General features: G+C 42.1%; 1 protein-coding gene and 1 long non-coding RNA gene across 2 annotated transcripts in view; one reads left to right on the forward strand and one right to left on the reverse strand.

Moving 5' to 3' along the window:
• LOC115470753 (ephrin type-A receptor 6) overlaps positions 1–20,534 on the forward strand; it is a 426,374-nt gene that overhangs the window by 345,269 nt on the left and 60,571 nt on the right. The gene's annotated exons all lie outside the window — the stretch shown is intronic.
• LOC115470754 lies at positions 966–16,165 on the reverse strand. The gene is made up of 3 exons (XR_003942236.1): positions 16,092–16,165; positions 14,296–14,305; positions 966–977 (listed from the first exon to the last, which is right to left on the reverse strand). It is a non-coding gene; the product is annotated as an uncharacterized LOC115470754 (long non-coding RNA).

Consider the following 20,534-nt stretch of genomic DNA (forward strand, 5'->3'; position numbering starts at 1 on the left):
GCACAAACTCTGCCCAGGGCAGACACAAAACATGTGCCTGTAAAAATTTCAGGAGCTGCTGCCCAGAGTTGCTCTTCTCCTGCCTCTAAATTCAAAAGGACTTCCTGTGCAGTTCGAATTCCTCTCTCCTCCTCCCTTGTTCCTCCTCTTCTTTCCTGCCCCTCCCCTTGCTACCCCTCGTTTCCCTCCCACTACTACCTCTGCTCTCTAGCTGGCCCTCCCTGTACCCTCCCCCACACGTCTGTCTTCACTGGCCTTCAGCCCGGTTGTGGTCGGCCCCCTTTAATGGGTGTGTCTGGTTCTTTCCCACTTCAGACTTCTCCAAACCCCAGGTCCAAATGAACAGTTGGCAGTAGTATGACTCAGAGCAGGTGTAAATACTGACAGAAACATTTTTTGAAATATGCGTGTATTACCATTGCAAATTAGGCACCATTTTAGAGGGTGATTTTATAAACCATGTTCACACACAAAACACTGATTTATGCACACAAAAATGCTCTTATAAAATAAGGTCACACCTAAAAATACACACAGTAGACCCCTAATTCTGTAATCTGCACACATTACAGAATGTTTAATGCTCAAATTTACATGCACAGGTTATAGAATAATGGCAGTTACGTGGGTCACTTACTTGTTAAAATTGGTACTAATTTACAGTTACATGCATAAATGCCATTAGTCGTAAATCTATATCCTCAGAATATAATTCATTTAATGTGTAATTTCTAAGGGGAGTGTGAGAATGAGAGGGGCACAGACAGGTCAAGGGTATGCCCTGTACTTATGCATTATGGTTATAGAATACTGTTGGATACCTGTGAATATTTACACCAGCCTTTGATATGGCATATGGGCTCATAGCTAATGTTAGGTTGTAAAATGAAGACTTACACTAGTATTCTATCGTTGCAATTACATGTGTACTTCCTGGTATAGAATTCACGCTTATCTCCCAGTATTTTAGCAGCTAACTTTAAGCAACCTGTATAGAGTTACCCCCCCCCCCCCCCTAGGCATACCCAGGGGCAGAGTCTGGGTGGAGTCCAAATTTACATACATGCGTAGCATACTAGGATTCACATCTGCTCCCAACTAGGCATAAATGTCAGCACCCACAATCAAGGCATTATCTTCACTGGAGTTTTGCTAGTAGTTTGTAAAAATACATAGGCAACTATCCTGCTTATTTTCGAAGGAGATCGCCGGCCATCTTCCAACACAAATCGGAAGATGGCCAGCCATCTCCTAAACCCAGCCAAATCGGTATAATCAAAAGCCGATTTTGGCTGGCTCCAACTGCTTTCCGTTGCAGAGCCGGCCAAAGTTCAAGGGGGCATGTTGGCAGGGTAGCGAAGGCAGGATGGGGGCGTGGTTAAGACATGGCCGGCTTTGGCCGATAATGGAAAAAAGAAGGCTGGCTCGGACGAGCATTTGGCCGGCTTCACTTGGTCCATTTATTTTTAGGACCAAGCCTCAAAAAAGTGCCCTAATTGACCAGATGACCACCGGAGGGAATCAGGGATCACCTCCCCTTACTCCCCCAGTGGTCACCAACCCCCTCCCACCCAAAAAAATAAAAATAAAAAAGCATTTTTTTGCCAGCCTCTATGCCAGCCTAAAATGTCATACCCAGCTCCCTGACAGCAGTATGCAGGTCTCTGGAGCAGTTTTTGTGGGTGCAGTGCACTTCAGGCAGATGGACCCAGGCCCATCCCCCCTACCTGTTACACTTGTGGTGGTAAATGGGAGCCCTCCAAACCCCCCCCAAACCCACTGTACCCACATGTAGGTGCCCCCCTTCACCCCTTAGGGCTATGGTAGTGATGTAGAGTTGTGAAGAGTGGGTTTTGGGGGGATTTGGGGGGCTCAGCACCCAAGGTAAGGGAGCTATGCACCTGGGACCAATTTTTGAAGTCCACTGCAGTGCCCCCTAGCGTGCCCGGTTGGTGTCCTAGCATGTCAGTGGGACCAGTGCACTACAAATGCTGGCTCCTCCCACAACCAAATACCTTGGATTTGGCCAGTTTGAGATCGCCAGCATTAGTTTCCTTTATCGCCAGAAACCAATGCCGGCCATCTCTAAAGCCGGCCCAAATGCTGAGATTTGTCCAGCTCCGACCATATTATTGAAACGAAAGATAGCCGGCTATCTTATTTCGATAATATGGTCGGGATGCCGCTTTACGGGGCCAGCCATATAGATGGCCGGCCCCTCCATGGGGCCCTTTTATTAAGCTGTGGTAGGCATTAGCACATGTCTACCGTGTGGCAAAAAGCACTGCTGCACAACTCACTGAGGTGTCCCGAAGTAGTGCGCCCATCAGCGTGTATTAATCCAATGCTGAAAAATATTTTTATTTTTCAATGCGGGAGGCATGACTATGGGCGAAGAGTAGGCATGCCCTGCACTAACTAGGTATTGTAGACATGCTGCTATGCACTGCCTGATTACCAGGGGGTTAACACAGGAGCCCTTAGCACCAACAAAATAGATGTTGGTAAGAGCTCCCGTGGTAATGGCCACACACTAATTGGGAAATTATTGTGTGACCATTAAAGAAACATATGGAAATGCAGCCAGTTTACCACTATGCTAAAAGTGGCCACAGCACATGGAAAACCCACATGCTCACAACAGCGCTGGACACTTTTTAGCATGGCTTAGTAAAAGGGCACCTATCCAGCTTATAATTGAAAAAGAAAAACGCCTATATTACATACATAGTAACATAGTAGATGACGGCAGAAAAAGACCTGCACGGTCCATCCAGTCTGCCCAACAAGACAACTCATGTGTGCTACTTTTGTGTATATAAGTCTGCCCAGCACTAGCCCCGCCTCCCAACCACCGGCTCTGGCATAGACCGTATAAGTCTGTCCAGCACTATCCCCGCCTCCCACCACCGGCTCTGGCACAGACCGTGTAAGTCCGCCCAGCACTATCCCTGCCTCCCAACCTCCAGTCCCGCCTCCCACCACTGGCTCTGGCACAGACCGTATAAGTCTGCCCCGCACTATCCCCGCCTCCCAACCTCCAGCCCCGCCTCCCACTACCGGCTCTGCTATCCAATCTCGGTTAAGCTCCTGAGGATCCTTTCCTTCTGAACAGGATTCCTTTATGTTTATCCCACGCATGCTTGAATACCGTTACCGTTTTCCTCTCCACCACCTCCCGCGGGAGGGCATTCCAAGCATCCACCACTCTCTCCGTGAAGAAATACTTCCTGACATTTTTCTTGAGTCTGCCCCCCTTCAATCTCATTTCATGTCCTCTCGTTCTACCGCCTTCGTATCTCCGGAAAAGGTTCATTTGCGGATTAATACCTTTCAAATATTTGAACGTCTGTATCATATCACCCCTGTTTCTCCTTTCCTCCAGGGTATACATGTTCAGGTCAGCAAGTCTCTCCTCATACGTCTTGTTACGCAAATCCCATACCATTCTCGTAGCTTTTCTTTGCATCGCTTCGATTCTTTTTACATCCTTAGCAAGATACGGCCTCCAAAACTGAACACAATACTCTAGATGGGGCCTCACCAACGACTTATACAGAGGCATCAACACCCCCTTTCTTCTGCTGGTCACACCTCTCTCTATACAGCCCAACAACCTTCTAGATACAGCCACCGCCTTGTCACACTGTTTCGTCACCTTCAAATCCTCAGATACTATCACCCCAAGGTCCCTCTCCCCGTCTGAACCTATCAGACTCTCGCCACCTAACACATACGTCTCCCTTGGATTTCTATTCCCTAAGTGCATCACTTTGCATTTCTTCGCATTGAATTTTAATTGCCAGACCTTAGACCATTGTTCTAGCTTCTTCAAATCCTTTTTCATGTTTTCCACTCCCTCCGGGGTGTCCACTCTGTTACAGATCTTAGTATCATCCGCAAATAGGCAAACTTTACCTTCTAACCCTTCGGCAAGGTCACTCACAAATATATTGAACAGAATCGGCCCCAGCACCGATCCTTGAGGCACTCCACTACTCACCTTTCCCTCCTCCGAGCTAACTCCATTCACCACCACCCTCTGGCGTCTGTCCGTCAACCAGTTCCTAATCCAGTTCACCACTTGAGGTCCTATCTTCAGCCCATCCAGTTTATTTAAAAGCCTCCTGTGGGGAACCGTGTCAAAAGCTTTGATGAAATCTAAGTAGATTACGTCCATAGCTCGTCCCTGATTCAATTCTCCTGTCACCCAATCAAAAAACTCAATGAGATTCATTTGGCACGATTTCCCTTTGGTAAAACCATGTTGTCTCGGATCTTGCAACTTATTGGCTTCCAGGAAATTCACTATCCTTTCCTTCAGCATCGCTTCCATTACTTTTCCAATAACCGAAGTGAGGCTTACCGGCCTGTAGTTTCCAGCTACTTCCCTATCACCACTTTTGTGAAGAGGGACCACCTCCGCCGTTCTCCAATCCCTCGGAACATCTCCCGTCTCCAAGGATTTATTAAACAAATCTTTAAGAGGACCCGCCAGGACCTCTCTGAGCTCCCTTAATATCCTGGGGTGGATCCCGTCCGGTCCCATGGCTTTGTCCACCTTTAGCTTTACAAGTTGTTCATACACACTCTCTTCTGTAAATGATGCTGTATCCACTCCACTATCATTTGTACTTTTTCCAGTCCATCGCGGTCCTGCTCCAGGATTTTCTTCTGTGAAAACAGAACAAAAGTATCTATTTAGCAAATTTGCTTTTCCTTCATCACTATCTACATAGCGGTTCACAGTATCTTTTAGTCTCACAATTCCCTTTTTAGTCATTCTCCTTTCACTAATATACCTGAAGAAACTTTTGTCACCCCTCCTTACATTTCTAGCCATTTGTTCTTCCGCTTGCGCTTTTGCCAGACGTATCTCTCTCTTGGCTTCTTTCAGTTTCCTCCGGTATTCCATCCCGTGTTCCTGTTCTTGAGCTTTTGTGTATTTCTGGAACGCCAACTCTTTAGCCTTTATTTTCTCAGCCACTTGTTTGGAGAACCATATCGGTTTCCTTTTTCTCTTGCTTTTATTTACTTTCCTTACATAAAGGTTCGTAGCCCTATTTATAGCTTCTTTCAGCCTGGACCACTGTCCTTCCACTTCTTGTACTTCCTCCCAGCCCATCAGCTCCTTCCTCAGGTATTCCCCCATTTTAGTAAAGTCAGCACGCTTGAAATCCAGGACTTTGAGTTTTGAGTGGCTGCCCTCCACTACAGCAGTCATATCAAACCAAACCGTTTGATGGTCACTGCCGCCCAGGTGGGCACCCACTCGGACATTTGACACGCTATCCCCATTTGTGAGCACCAGATCCAGCGTCGCTCCCTCCCTCGTGGGTTCCGTCACCATTTGTCTGAACAAAACACTTTGGAAAGCATCCACGACATGTCTACTTCTCTCCGATTTCGCCGACGGAACCTTCCAATCTACATCCGGCAGATTGAAATCTCCCAGCAACAGCACCTCCCTCTTCTTTCCTAACTTTTGAATATCCGCGATCAGATCCCTATCTAGTTCTTCCAGTTGTGTCGGGGGTCTGTAGACAACACCCACATGGACTGAGGTTCTATCATCTCTTTTTAAGGTGATCCATATCGCTTCTTCTTTTCCCCAGGTCCCTGTCATTTCAGTCGCCGTGATATCATTTCTCACATACAGAACTACTCCAAATCGGGAGATAGACGTTTATCTCACAAAAACAAATAAAGCGGTATAATCGAAAGCCGAATTTGGACGTTTTCAACTGCACTCCGTCGCGGATGCGGACAAAGTTGATGGGGGCGTGTCAAAGGCGTGGTGAAGGCGGAACTGGGGCGTGGTTATCGGCTGATCAGAGATAGGCGCCTTTCGCCGATAATGGAAAAAAAATATGCGTTTTTAGCGAGAATTTAGGGCACTTTTCCTGGACCCTGTTTTTCCACGAATAGGGCCCCAAAAAGTGCCCTAAATGACCAGATGACCACAAACCCCCTCCCACCACAAAAATATGCCATTTCACAACTTTTTATGTTCACCCTCAAATGTCATACCCACCTCCCTGGCAGCAGTATGCAGGTCACTGGAGCAGTTATTAGGGGGTGCAGTGGACGTCAGGCAGGTAGACCCAGGCCCATCCCCCCCACCTGTTACACTTGTGCTGGTAAATGGGAGCTTTCCACACCGCCCCCCAAACCCACTGTACCCACATGTAGGTGCCCCCCTTTACCCCTTAGGGCTATAGTAATGGTGTAGACTTGTGGGTGGTGGGTTTTGAGGGGGATTTGGGGGGCTCAACACACAAGGGAAGGGTGCTATGCACCTGGGAGCTCTTTTACCTTTTTTTTTTTTTTTGTAAAAGTGCCCCCTAGGGTGGCCGGTTGGTGTCCTGGCATGTGAGGGGGACCAGTGCACTACGACTCCTGGCCCCTCCCACGAACAAATGCCTTGGATTTATTCGTTTTTGAGCTGGGCGCTTTCATTTTCCATTATCGCTGAAAAACAAAAACGCCCAGCTCACAAATTGTCGAATAAAACATGGATGTCTATTTTTTCCCAAAATACGGTTCGGTCTGCCCCTTCACGGACCCGTTCTTGAAGATAAATGCCCATGGAGATAGACGTTTTCATTCGATTATGCCCCTCACGTGTCTTTCTAAAAAATAGCCTAAAAATATGCACCTCCCTGCGCTGTAAATCTAGGTGCTCTTTTATTAAATGACACTTTTAAGGTCTGCCCAAACTATACCCAGAACGTCGCAAAAACTTGCCATTGCCCCTTTCAGATCTGTGGGTGCTACTAGCCTGCGTGTATAAGTACTGATTCTTTAAAATCATTACATATACATGCCAATGTATGTGATAAATGGCTTTTTTTTTTTTACATGTGTTCTTTGGGTTCCTAAATGTAGACAAAGAGCAGTCAAAAGTGATGTTTATCATAATTTAGGCACCTATGTCAGTAAGGACATGCAGTTTTTTCAATTTTGTTTCATCTTCTTGTGTAAATTCATTTCTTTTGTATATGTGAAATCATAATTACATACATAAAATTGATTTTATGCATGGAAATTATGGTTGTCATTTTAGTCTTCCTGGGTATGTGGAAATAAAGGTCAACAAACAGTTTGTAGCGGTTGACCTTTCTACTGAACTAACATAGGCCTTTTCACTAAAGTGTGGTACGGTTATGCTAGTATGACTTGCAGAAACATGTATCAATGGAACAGTACTTGCTTTCAGATTGTATCTATCAGACAAGCAATAGTCCATATTGTTCGGCAGCACCTCATCACCTCCATGGGCATTGACCCGTGGGATCCACAAGGATCGATACTGTCACCTATTCTGTTTACTATCTACCTCAAGCTACTAGATGAGCTAATTTGGTCGAAGGACAGACACTCAGTTGTATATTTACGTGGATGATGTGCTGCTACTCATACCCATTGAACCTGACTTACTCACAGCCCTGAATAAACTAACTACCTGCTTAGCATCAATTCAATTATGTGCTAAAAACAAAAACATTTGCCTAAATCCATGTAAAACCGGGCTTCTATGGGTCCCTAACATAAGTGGGTACATACCTAACATCAAAATGTCTTTTGAGACATATGAATTCCCCCTTGGAATACAGCTAGATTCAACGCTTACTCTGATTCTCCCATATTCAAGCAACCTTCAAGAGCTGCTTCTATCATTTGTGGCAACTACACTGCCTCTGTCCTTACATTGAGAAGGCAAGTCTTGTCTCAGTTGGGATTGCCATAATAACATTAAGACTGGATTACTGCAATTAACTTTACACTGGTCTGACCACAAAGGGTCTGTACCAGCAAAAATTGATTCATAATGCTGCAGCAAGACTAATAGAAGGTTGTAAGTGATGTGACTACATAACACCATTTTTGCAAAAAAAACTTCACAGGCTACCAGTACAATACAAGGCTAAATTTAAAAAAACTGTCTGATTTTCAATGCCCTTAAGGCAAATGGCCCAGAGTACTTGAAGAACAAGATCGCCCTCTACACACCTCCATGGTCACTAAGGTCCTCCCAAGGGGTATCCCTAACCATACCCTCTCCAAATGAGATCACATAATGTAATTCCTCCAGTAAGGCTTCTCTGGAGTTGCCCCTATACTCTGGAATGCACTCCCTGAAATGCTTTGCTTATGTCATGACCCTGGGCCCTGACTCACCTGGAGGCCTTGTAGCTCCTGGATGTTGCTTCCCCTTGGCTCCCCATCCCTAGGCATGCGCACGTGTGCCAGCATGCCTTTTAAGAGTACCATGGCAGGAGAATGGACTGAGCACATCTGGCTGATGTTAGCCCTTCGAGCCCATTTAGTGCAATGAGGGCTTACCTTTCTTGGCCTTCGCAACAGATCTCTTGACTGTCTTGCCTGACTTCCAGCCTTCCTTGCCTCCCCATTACTTCCTTGTTTCCAAGCTCCAGCCTTGCCTTCAAGCTCTAGCCTTGCCCTGCTTTGCCTCCAGACCAATCTGTCTCATCTCCAGTCCAGCTTGCCTTGCCTCGTCTGTCTGCAGTCCAACCTGCCTCAACTGTCTCCATTCTAGCTTGCCTCATCTGTCTCTAGTCCACTTTGCCTTGACCTCTGTCCACCTTGCCTTATCTTCCATTCCTAGCCTTGTCTTCAGTTCTCAGCCCTGTCTTCTGATAATCTGACTCTGATTGCCTATTGTGCCTAGTTCCATGACTTGCCTGCCACCAGTCAGGGTCCGACTAACCTTCAGGTTGGCTGGGTACCGACAACTCCGCTATGGTCCAAGGGGCTCACCTTTCCATGAACTGTGACAACACAAGACTGTCTTTACTTCAGAAAGCAGGTGAAAGATTGGCTCTTCACCCAGACCTTTAATGGAAGAAGTAACTAACTTGCTAGTCAAAACACTCACACAAAGTGACACCAGTTGCACATAATATTATCTTAGCTAGGAATAGGAGTGGATAAACATGTTTATCCACTCCTATCCTAGCTAAGATAATATTCAAGCAGCTTTCTGACCTTATGTTTAGCTTTCTTTAAATTAGTCCCCTTAATTTCTTACTCCCATTATTCTATCTTATCTATGTTCCATCTTTGCTTACACCCTGTGCTGTCTATTAAAATGTTTTATTGCATATTGACATTGTAATGTAGCATACTTTGTATTGTTATTTGAATATTTTTACTGCCATAATTATCTATTGCCTATGTTTGACTTATTCTTGCTGTACTCTGCCTTGACTGAATTCCATCAAAAAGTCAGAAAATAAATCCTAATTAATAAATAAATGCGCAGGCATAATTGGTACCTAAATGTTGGTGCCCACTTTATAGAATTATCTCCTTCTATCTCCCTCTTTAATGGTCACTTATAAACATCAGTATACAAGAAAACAACTGATAGATGCAACTACTTCTGTTACTCTAGTTTCCACCCTCCACACATACAAATCTATAAAATACACCCAAGCTACAGCTACCACTGCATTTGCTCTGACCCCTAAGAAAGGAATAAATACCTTAAAGCTTAAACAAAAGGGCTATGACCCCAAAATCATCTCCAAGAAAATTGTATCCTCACTCAGGACACCTAGAGAAAATCTGCTATAGCGCAAGAAATGGAAAACCATTGAATATGTACGGTTGTAGTAGCATATAATCCAGAACTAGAAAGCCTAAGGGAAATCATAAAATATTTTCAGCCCCTATTTCTGGAGAATAAATTACTTAAAAAATAGTTTCTGCCCCCATCCCCCAAATTCTACCCTTCAGTCAACCACCTAACCTAAAACAAAAACTTTGCAAGATATCACAACGCGCATCATAGCAGCACATATCACAAGAAACTACAGCTACCCACCTAGGAAAGGCATTCCTAATAAAAGGTTCACTGTCATGCTTCTCTATTAATGTAGCATATATGATTCAATTAGAACAGGAATGCTACATTAGAGAAATCTGATGACACTTGTCAATCTTCATAAACATAACATAAACTATTATAGAAATTCACAGAATGACAGCTCAGTAGGTAAACAGTTCTCAAAGAAAATCATTCTTTTAATGACCTTACAATAAAAAAATGTTTAAAGGAGACTTCAGGAGCACGCAAGAATGGAAAACTTTAGAATGATCTCACACTTTGAAACTGAAAACAAAGACTCAATGGAGACATTAGCTTTCTCACCTATTATAAGTGTTTCTGTCACATTGCCTCTGTCTATCACCCTACCCCTTTTCACTGAGCTGCAATAACATAATCGGATAGCCTAAGACCAAGATGCACTTGTACTATGTATACCCAATTTAAAGACTAACTATGTGGCAATAAGGGCCAATAAAAACTTTTGTTTGGCCCTTATTTCCACATAGTTTATGCATATAAAATAATAGAAAAAAACTAAGCCAGATATTCAGCTCAATGTGGTAAGCAGCTTGCTCACAGCTGCGGGCTGAATTAACTTTGGATATTCAATGACAGATCATGATGGGGCATGTTAGGGTTCATCCAGCAATCTGGAAATTAAGCGGGCCCTGGCTGATATTTAGACAGGTGCCTAGCTAAGTCAGCAGATAGCATTAGGACAGCTTTTTTGATGTCCTAACTTTATCCACATAATTTGCCAGTTAGCAGACTGAATATTGCCGCTAACCAGCTAAGTAGGAGCTCTTCCCAAAGTCCACTGGAAGACTGCTCCCTAATCTAGCTGGTTAAGGAATGGCAAGTTAGAGCCAATATTCAGCAGCACTGCCCAGTTAAGTACCACTGAATATCGGCAGTTAACCAGCTCAGCAGGGTTTAACTGCCAGGTTATACCCTTTTGAATATTGACCCCTGAATGAATTGAAAACCAAAGGTCTGAACCCCTTCTTCCAAAATAAAAAGGCAAACCAAAATGAATGTTTCCCCCATTTCCTCCTATAAATCAAACACTCACCCCCCCCCCCCCCCCCACACTATTCAAAACCATTTAACCAGTCAGGAACCAGACATTTGGCTGGTTAAATGGTACATAGCTGGCTATCCAGTGATATTCAATAGCTGGCTATCTCCTGATGAATATCGCTGGTTAGCAGCTAACAGCAGAATATATCACATGATATAACTGGCTATCCGCTAATTTTTAGCATGGATTTGGCAGCCATCTTTGGCTGTGTGTATAAGTAGAACTCACCTGGGGTTACCCCAGGCCACTAAGAAGGTCTATCCCCAGCACAGCTCAGGCCCGCCTGCACCTGCCACTTGTACTCTATACTAGCACCCTCCTCCCACCGACTGGGTCACAACCACCTCTAGGCAAGTCTCCCGCTCCCAAATTATATTTATTGTCTTTAAAAATTAAACAATGAACCAAAAGAAGTACAATCAGCAAACAATAAAAAATAACTGAAATATGGATCAATTATAACATTAACTAAACATTTGTTTACTTCCTAGAAAGTACCTGAGGAGATCAGGGCATACAGCTGTTCACCAGTTATCAAATATAACTGTTTTTTTACAGGGCTTCAGCAAAGAGCTCTCTCTCTCTCTCTCTCTCTCTCTCTCTTTTTCCGGGCTAAAACTGAAGCAATAGCCAGCAACTGTTGGGTAATTTCAAATTCCAGGTCAATCAGAGCCCAGTCAACAAGTTTTAAAAATATACTGCTCACAGAACTGTAGATTCACTTCTTCACTGAGTGAAACTAAAATGGCATTCACTTTTCTATAACAGTGTTAACATAAAACATGCACCACCTGCTGGCCAATCTGGAGAAATGCACATCAAGGTTTAATAAAGGCAATTTTACAAGTTTAAAACACACTGTTCTGTCACAATATTACAATCCCAAAACAGAAGGAAAAAAAAAAAAAAAAGGCGGGTACCATCCACTTGAGAAAATGAAGGTGAATCAAAAAGTTTATAGACCAAACAAGTTAATGTATAGGAAATGTGAGCTTTAACTGGCAACCAGTGCAAGTTCAACAAAGAAGGTGTAGCATGATCCCATCTTTTTTTTTTACCCCCCAAAAACTTAGCTGCTGTATTTTGTAAGACCTGTAAATGAGAAAGCCTGAGCTGACAGCAGACAGAATAATCCATTACAATAATACAAGTAAGATAAAACAACAAACTGAACTAAAGCAGAAATGCTTTTCCACAAACAAAAAGCGAGCATTTCTAAATTGATGCAGTTTAAAAAATTGTGGTCTTAATCATGGCATTAATTTGTGGTGTCAGAGACAGTGTGGTATCCAAAAGCAAACCAAGAACTCTGGAAATTTATTTCTACTTTCAATGCTGGATTATTTGCTAGAATGAAATCAAATGGAAAAGAGAAATCCAAGCAGCTCAACCATAGGACTTTAGTTTTATCCTTATTTAACTTACAGTCGTATGCTAAACTCTGTTGTTCAATCCTAAATACACATTGAGCAATATAGAAAGTGTAGAAGCTGAGTTCACATCAGCAGGAATCAACAAAAACATATCGTCTGCATAAGAGAAAAACTTCACCTTCACTTGAAAATAACCATCACAAAAAGAAATCATGTAAATATTAAATAAAGATGGAGACAGTGGGGAGCCCTGAGGGACCCAATATGGTATTACCCATTCCTTAGAAAAGTTATCAGCCATTTTCACCTTATAAAATCTATGAGTCAAAAACTCATTATCTACTGCAAAACCTGATTCAATAAACCCAGAGAACTTAACTTATAAAGCAAAATATGATGGGCAACTGTATCAAAAGCAGCTGTAAGACCAAATTGTAAAAGGACAGCTGACTTCCCTCAAGCAAATAAAGCCTTTGCCTCTGAAACAATAGCTAGCAAAACTGCTGAATATCGGCTTGGCCGGTTAAGTTCAAACTAGTCAAAGATAAACCAGATATTCATTGCCAGTCATTGGAAATGGCCCGGCATTGAATATTCGGCATTAGCGCTGACTGAGGGAATTAGCCGGTCTAACTTGTGTGGTCTTAATATCGGCCCCTCAGTTTTCTTTGAAAATTGACCCCATATCTCTAGTTTGTTCCACCCGTGGGTCTAAGAAAATCAAAGTACACCAAAATCAGATTTGATTGAATTAACCTCTGCCTTACTATGGTCAACCAGCCTAAATGTGAAAGACTAAATGAGCCTCTAATAACCTGAGAGTTGTTCAACCGTTGTTCCCTTACTCCTTCAGTGGATTAATTTGGGAAGCTCTGTCTATAAATTTAGAATCTGTAGAGATTAGTGTGCAGCAAACATTCAGTTTTAGCAGATTTATTTTTACATTAGAAATTCATTAAAGTGAGCCTCATTTCATGGCATTATTTAAAATGACATCCAGGGGAAACAAGCAGAATATTATGTCATTGGCTTGCCACTTTGTATGCTCAGTCTTATTCATCATTTGACTTTTCAATTAAAGTTTTCCAGACAAAATTATCTGACAGGGACAGAGCAAAACAGAGAGAAAATTAAGAATAAATACAACACAGAATGTAATTGTGACTTGTTAATTAAAATAACAAAGAAATATGCAGTGACACGGACTAGTTATTCCACCGGTCTCACTTGAGCTATTATCATTATTATTTGTGATATTATGATTAGCACTGGGATTAGTAAATGCAATCAGCGTCTGAGCCCGCCTTTTAGCACCACTGCAAAATCCCTTTGGGAGACAACAGGGTAAGTTAAACAATTAGTGCATTTCCAGATATTAAAAAGAAAACAAAAGATGATGTTCCTCTAAAATTACTTTTCTACAACACATTAGCCTTCCTTTGTACTTTTCAATCTCAGCTCAAGAAGGATTGTAAACTGCACACTGTCTGTGTACATTCTGGGGAAAGTTTTAGTCTAACCCAAAATTTCTGTCAGTTCTTATAAAGACACACATGTGAATAGCAGCTTTTACAGGTGTAGAACTAGTCATATATGTGTAAATACAATTCTAGATGGCAATGTTTTTTTAACTGTCCAACCAGAGTATTGTTCTGCCTCTTGATGCTACTGTTACCCACTTTGAACTACAAGGTGTAAGTGGGATATAAGACCAGATGCTGTTTTATGTTATCATGGACACATTCCTATGCAACTTCCCATTGCCTTTTTTGAGAGCTTTGACTCCCAAACCCGTTGTATCAGTGGAAAAGTGCTTAACAGCAAAGAGATAGGACTGATAATGCAACAGTCCTGTGTGATAAACAAGCCCTGTACGGAAGAACAGGGGATTTGGTGTACAGTGGTCCAATGCAAAAACCAAAAGACTTGAGCAATAACACACCCAAAAGATGCAGCAAAGAGAGTTTCTTAAAGGAGAACCTGACTGTCAAACATCTGTATTCCTTTCCTATCACAGCAGTGCCATCAGCTTATAAAATTTCATATGGACCTAATACTATGAACCCATTTGCACAGTGCTGGAATATTGTCACCATCATGTTTAGTCCTAGCATGACAGACATATATGCAGCTACCTCTGGGATACAACCTATAGAGTCATGCTCAGCTGAAGGTCACTGCATGAGAACATCTATGAGTTCTGGAAAAGTCAATTAAGAACTACTAAATTTCAGCATTTAGGAAAGGGAGTAGACCAGATCTTGCTGAATGTATCTGTATGATTCTAGCACCTATCAATTTAATATATCACAATGAATATGGAAGAGAGAAATTGGCATCTACTGGGTCTCTGTTGTATTCAGATTTATATTGGGCATTGTCATTGTAGAAACTGTCTGTGACATCACTAGAGCAGCTTGGAAAACCCTGGAGAGCTTTCAGATTGGAAAAGCATAAAATTGGGAATGCTGTTGTGTTATAATAGGAAATAACATGATACTGCTTTGCTACTTTGTATTCTTGTGCATATTTTTAGAGATAGTCTGACAATGGCTGGACTTTGTTCTTTCTCTCTCCCCCTCCCCCATAGCATACTGACCCATACACTAGAAACATACTACATAGTTGAGATTTGTGATGTTATGTGATTTTAATGTATGCTCTCTTGTTTCTTTTGTAACCCACATTAATGACAAATTGGGATATAAATCTCTGAAATAAATAAATACATCTCATGTCTGAGGCAGTACAGCATCAGAGGAACTTCTTCATACAGATGTCTGTGCCTTTTCCTGACCTTCTCACATCAGTCTCGGCTCTATTTTAGAAAATGAGACAAAAGTATGACCCATCTTGTCTTCCCATTACTGATATAATACCTAAATCCTACACAAATTTATGCTTTATCACTTTGTCCTTTCATGTATAAGTTCATATGCTTATCCCATACTTTCTTGACTTCTGCTACTGTTTGTTTCTCCCAGTTCCTCTGGTCCATGTATCCCACTTTCTCTCTGTGAAAAAGTATTTCTAATGATATTTCTGTCTACCCTCTTTAAATCCAATATCATGACCTCGTGCTCCAGGACATCCTTTCCTCTGGAAGATGATTGCACCTTGTGCATTATGTATACCTGTGACATACTGGAATTGTCATTCCCTCTGAGGTTCATGGAAGTACAGCCACCCACATTCCTACCATTAGGAAGAGTGATAGCACTGCTGTTTTAGTAGCAAGGGAAGGCAGGTACCCAAGGAGGCATGCAGAACTTGCCTGGCCCTATGATTAACGCTATGATATTTCTGTTCTTCCCCTGATGGTAGGAATATGGACAGCAGACTCTCAGGCAGCTTAGACGGAACACTGATTGAAATCTCTCCCTATCATATCCCCCTTTCCGCCCTCCACCATTCACCTTGAAGTGCCCTTTTACTAAAGTATGTTAAGCAGTTTATGTAGGAATTAGTGCATGCTGTTAGCTCAGGGTCATGCTAACAGTTACAGAAGTTTGACACTTAACCCCGTTTACTAAGCCGTGCACTAATGCTAACACAACCCATTTATTTTGAATGGGCTATATCAGCATTGCTGTGCAGCAGCTGCTAGTGCAGCGTAATAATCAGGGGGGTTAGCTTGCATTCCCACATTAACCCCCTAATTCTATGAATGGTGCCCAAAGTTAGGTGCACAATTTGGCATGCAGTTATAGAATAGGGTCCCTTACACATGTAAGCTCAATTGGCGCTTAATTGGTGATAACTGTAAATATCTGGCCTTAACAGGCACTAATTAGGAGTTGCTCATGTAACTGATCTACATCCCATTCTATAAACAGCACGTCTAATTTCTATAGCGTGCATCTCCTAATGGGCATGGCCAACATGTAGGCACCGTTTTCTAGAATACTTGTATTTGCACACCTATATGCCCATAGGTAGGTACAAGAATGCACAGAACTGTTATAGAATTTGAGCTTAGTGCCCTATATCTCAGTACTTATCTTTAGGCTCCATTGACTGAATTTACCCTTAACTGTACAGTGTGGAATGGAGAGGGAATGTGTGTGGACAGCCATGCAATTAATGCATAGTAACTTATTGCAGATAATTCAGAACATATTAAAGGCAATTCTATATATAAGCATCAGTGGTTACACATTGGATATTTTTATTCCACAACTACCTGTACAGTTCAGTGTGGATCACAAAAGGAAGAAAGTTAGATCAATTCCCAATGAACTACAAATGAAAATTTAAAAACTAGCAGCAAAAGAGTTAGGCTGCACATGTTTTTCAAACAAATAGGTTTTATTTATTTATTTATTTTATTTATTGCATTTGTATCCCACATTGGTCCAGTCTGGGTTTTGCTTCCATTGAAAGCAGTGGAAGTAAAACCCAGACTGGCTCAATCTGTCCTCCTTTTTCTGGAGCCATATGGTAACCCTAATTGCATTAAAGCGATAGCGTGCTAATGCAATCATCCGGGTCCTGACTCCCGGCAAAGATAGGAACAGCACAGGAGAGGAAAGAGCATGGGAGCAGACAGAAATGTGCGGGGGCGGCGGCCTGAGTGTGGGGGTGTAGGGTGGTGGCAGTGGTCCAGTCCTGCCCCAGGCCCAGCTGTGTCTCTTGGCAGCCCTGTCTAAAACTGAAATAACAACTGATCGTGAAAAGAATGAAAATTTCAACCAGAAGATGAATCAGCATTTACGATGGAGTACAGCCGTATAAGAATTTAAAAATAAATATGCAGATTTTATATTGTATTCAGGTGTCAGTCAGAAGCCAATGAGTTTAAGAAAATATGGAAAAAGTCTATCAAATTTGCCAATTAAAAAAATCAATCTGACAGCAGAGTTCTACACTGTCTGAGTAATTTTGAACAGCCTGCATATACAGTACAGTCTTGATTAATGGACCATCCTGCATATCCAACAGAGCCCCCCCTCCCGGTGATGTCATCACATTTATTTCTATTAAAAATCTTTGTTTTAGAGCAATTTTTGAAAATTGTGACCTCTATGCTTTTGTTTAGGCACTGTTTGAGGGGTTTATGTAGTGTTTTCCCTATTATCTGGCTTTTCACTTATCCAACAATGGGTGGGTCCCATTGACGTCGGATAATCAAGACTCTACTGTACTACATTACAGTAGTCCAGCTGTGATAGCACTATTCTATAAGGGCATCCAATACTGCATAAGTACAAGGGGGTGCGCGTGGGTGGAGCATGGGCGGGATATAAGCAAATTACAAAATACTGTCAGTTACTCACATTCCAGCCACATTTAGTCACCCACAGTTACACCAGTTCTATGGCTGGTGAAAGAATTCACACCTAAAATTTATGCACATATTTGACCTGTCATGCTGATATTCTATAATGGAAAGTAGAAGCCTGCTTTCCTTTACAAAATAGGTTCCAAATCGGTGTCCCTTTCTAGAATTACCTTCCACCTGCATATGCATTATCTACTACTAGTAGCAATCATTTCTATAGTGCTACTATATGTACACATCAGGCTAGATTCTATATATGGTGCCTGAAAAATCCATGCTGAAAAAAATATACCTAGGTGTATTCTCTAAATTACGCTTACATTTTATAGAATAGGCTTAAATTTCAGCATGGTATATAGAACACGCTGAACACCTCTCCAAGTGACCAAATTTGGTCACTTCCATTTAGACCATGTAAATCCCGACACCTCCATTAAGCACAGAGCAGGTGTAGTCTATAAAATTGCACACAGATTTTACAAATGCCAATTCCACGCCTATAACCACGCCCCCATTTCAACTATGCGATATGGAATTTATATGCTTAGTGAGTTGTGCACGTAAATCATAAGTAATGCTAATTAATGCTGATAATTGCTTGGTAACATCCAATTGACAGCACTGATTAGCTAGTTAACCAATTAAGTTACACATGTTGTTATAGACTATGCTTTGATTTCCACACAGAAATGAAGGTGTGCTATATAGAATTTGGGGGATTATCTATAAAAGTTGCCAAAAATTGTGCATGCAATTTAATTCAATCGTGAGCTAATTAGCACTGATAATTGGCTTGTTAACCAATTATTGGCACTAATTAGATTGAACTGACATATATGTGCATAAATGTAGGCACAGGATCCACATATAAATTTTACATGCAATTTCAAAAAGTTGGCATGGAAATAGTAGGATCATGGAGACATTCCTAACATTTAGGCACATTGTTATAGAATGAGGGAGAATACGTGCTTAGTTTAGGTGCATATATTTATAGAATAACACTTTTTTGGCACTTTATATAGAATTCACAACAAATCGGAGAATGTTTTTCTTTACTCAGTGTGTAGTTCGACTCTGGAACTCATTGCCGGAGAAGGTAGTGATGGCAGCTGGCCTTGCTGAGTTTAAAGGGGGTCTGGATAGATTCCTGAAGGAAAAGTCCATTGATCGTTATTAAATTTTGGGTTTTTGCCAGGTTCTTGGGGCCTGGATTGGCCGCTGTCAGAGACGGTGACACGGAGTGCTGGGCTTGATGGACCTTTGGTCTTTTCCCAACGTGGCGGTGCTTATATGCTTATGTGCTTCACACCTATATGCAAGTACTTTCTCTGTTCCTAGTCAGCTCACATTGTAAGATGTTTTTTGTACCTGTGACAATGGAGGTTTAAGTGACTTGCCCAGGGTCACAAGGAGCTGCTGTGGGCAATGAACCCAGTTCGCCAGAATCTTAGCTTACTGCACTAACCATTAGGACACTCTTCCACTCCAAAGCAGTCGACTGATACATGTTAACTGTATTTTCTCTGTGGTAATTGCACATACAGTTACTGGGAATGCCCCCAGCAGTTAACGCAGAATCTTTGCATTCGCCATACAATCATTTGTGCAGTTATTACGTGGTAACTGCAAAACTTAATAAAAGGCCCCTTAGGATCATGTACCTCATTATAAAGTCTTGATTAATCTGGTTTCTTTTCACTCATATTGTGCCCGATATAAAAAAAAAAAGTGAGGGCTGATGTAGAAGCATGTTGTTAAAGAGAGGTCTACGTCCACGTTACTGGCTGCACCATACAGAAAGGGGTTCAATCCTGAAGTTAATTTGTGTGGGAGACATTGACACAACATATTAAAATGTCTGTTAATAAGGCTATTAGTCAATCTGCAACAATGCAGAGAAGTTTTTAAGAGAGCACAATGCTAGTACCACAAAAGAAATTTACCACTATGTATGAGGCAGCATGGAAGTTTTTGTTTTGTTTTTTAAGAGGATTTAATGCTCTCTAACCCAAACTCTCTCACTCCAACAGATAATTCCCTGGTAGTCTAGCAGTCTCCCTACTTCCCCCCGACATTAAAATAAATAAATAAATAAATCTTTGGTAGCCTAGCCTGAACCCTACTGCTAGGGTTGCCTTCTTTTGTAAATTGACCCTTAGTAGGGCATCCTGATGCTTACTGCCTTATTTGGTAGACTGACCCTAGGCATCAGGCACTGCCATTTTGAATGATGTTGGTGCCAGAGACAGGAACATGTGGGTATTGTTCATATCTGTCAAGTTTGTGAGATGGATGATGAGGGTCTGGGGGGGGGGGGGGGTTCAGACAACCCGAGGGGGTACACTACACTATCAAGGATTAATTCATTTATGGTAAAGGCAAGGAAACTGAGTTGGGTTGGATCAGGGCAAGAGGGAAGGGGATCTACTACATTGCCAGGAGCTTTTATGTGTACTGAGGCAGGGGGGTTGGGTCGAGGGAAAATGGGAAGGGAGGGTTGAGAAGGCCACCACCAGTCACATTTCCAGATGGTGGGACAATGTTCCTGGCTGCAGCAATGTAAAGGTGATGGTCAGGATTGCTCTTTTTTTCAGTATCTTCATTCCTAAAACTGGTGCTCCAGATGGACATGCCAGCAAAAGGATATGCCTTCTAGGCTCTACATTTGGCAGAATCTTTTGTAAAATACAGGGGGAATTCTGCATGTCCTAATCTGAACATCTCAATTTCCTTTTCCACAAAGTGTTTTTTTTTAATTATCCTCTATTTTCAGCCCAACATAGAAGTTTTTATCTGAAAAGTAATTTAAATTTAGGAGCTTAGGGTAAGTTCTTAATGTTAGGCCTGAATTCATTTGCTTACTTTTAGGAGCCTAATGCTGAAAATCAGTGCTAAACTACTGTTTTCCTGACTAAATAGCCTCTGTTTCCACCCATTTTT

This window comes from Microcaecilia unicolor, chromosome 5 (genome assembly GCF_901765095.1).
Source record: "Microcaecilia unicolor chromosome 5, aMicUni1.1, whole genome shotgun sequence".
Taxonomy (NCBI): domain Eukaryota; kingdom Metazoa; phylum Chordata; class Amphibia; order Gymnophiona; family Siphonopidae; genus Microcaecilia; species Microcaecilia unicolor.